The sequence below is a fragment of the Camelina sativa genome, chromosome 3, assembly GCF_000633955.1.
Source record: "Camelina sativa cultivar DH55 chromosome 3, Cs, whole genome shotgun sequence".
Taxonomy (NCBI): domain Eukaryota; kingdom Viridiplantae; phylum Streptophyta; class Magnoliopsida; order Brassicales; family Brassicaceae; genus Camelina; species Camelina sativa.
The window spans coordinates 14,353,421-14,355,152 of NC_025687.1; positions in this window are offsets into that span (position 1 = coordinate 14,353,421).

Consider the following 1,732-nt stretch of genomic DNA (forward strand, 5'->3'; position numbering starts at 1 on the left):
TTATTGAATTATTACTGGTTATTTATTGGATATTGATATTGGTATTTCCGCTGTTGATTGTGATTGTGGCTAGGTGGCTAGTGGGTATGGGACCACTAGTTGTAGTTTATTATTATATTATATTTATTATTTATTATTTAAAAAAAAACGGGTCAGGTCGTTTCACAATCTGTGCGTTGAACTGACTGAAACTCTCTTTACTCACTTATCCGTATAGTGGCTTCAGAAGGGGCACAGTCTTCTGAGTCGGAACCGGATAGCTTATCAGAAGAAGATGACAACCCTGATGCTGAATTTGATCGTTTCTTGAGAGTTATGTCCAAACGATTAGCAAAGAAGAAGGACGTGAGAGTCATGGCTAGAGGCCCTCAAATCCTCTAAACTCATATATTTTAATGGATATTTTTTGTCGTAACATATGAGGATTTAATGATCCAGTAAAGCGGAGAAGTTTTAGGAAATTGGTCAAGGTCTATAGACCTTCTTTTGGCGGAATTATAGAGACCCACGTAAATCCTGATAATGCACAAAATATACTATCTCGTGTTTTTCCAGGATGGTTTTTGGCAGATAACTACGAGTTCTCGGAGCTTGGGAAGATTTAGGTCGTTTGGCACCCATCTGTAAAGGTTACAATCCTTTTTAAGTCCCTTCAGATGATTACTTGCCTGATAAAGCTTCCATTTGTTGATACAAAAATTATTGTATATACCGTTTACACTTCCTCTACTAGCAGTGAGGAGAGAAAAATATTGTGGCATTATATTCAAGATCAAGCATCTTCACCTTTTATTGGGAACAAGCCGTGTCTAGTAACTGGGGACTTCAACCAAATTTTGACCCTCAAGAGCATTCCCTGCCACTTTCAAACACTATTACAAGAGGAATGAGGGAGTTCTGCCAGTTTATTTCCAATGCCCATCTCGCGGACCTTCCTTATTGCGGAAACACCTTCACCTGGTCTAACAAGCACACCACTGATCCCATTGCGAAGAAGCTTGATAGAATTCTGGTGAATGACGAGTGGATGTCAGCTTTCCTTACTTCCTTAGGAGTTTTTGGCGAACCAGGTTTCTTTGACCATAGCCCTTGCTGTATTTACTTAGAAACTACCAAACCCAGGATCTGCTCGCCATTCAAGTTCTTAGCTTTGCTTAATAAGAACCCTGATTTTGCACCTTTGATCAACATGTGGTGGAGTGCGCTATCTTTTGATGGTTCAAAGATGCTGAAGATATCTAAGAAGCTCATGGCCCTAAAAAGAGTGATAAAGGACTTTAGTAAGGATAACTATTCAAACTTAGAGAAGAGGGTAACCGAAGCTTTTGTGGACCTTCAAGCCAACATGTCATGCTTTCATCACCGTCTGCTCAAGCGGCACTGTTGGAAAGAGAAGCTCACACAAAATGGTGTATTCTAGCAAATGCAGAGGAGTCCTTCCTCATGCAAAAATCAAGCATCTATTGGCTCGAGGAGGGGGATAAATGTTCAAAGTTCTTCCACAGGGTTGTTATGTCTCGGCTAAATCAAAATCAAATTCTGTTTCTCCTTGATAACGAAGATCAGCAGCTTGTTGTTGAATTTTATCAAAACCTGCTCGGTAACAAAGGCTAATCATACAATCCTTTGATTGATGAGATAACAGCAATTGTGCCCCAACGATGTTCTGCATCAGCTATACATGTACTGTGTACTCCTTTCACACCTCAGGAGATTAAGAATGCCCTCTTCT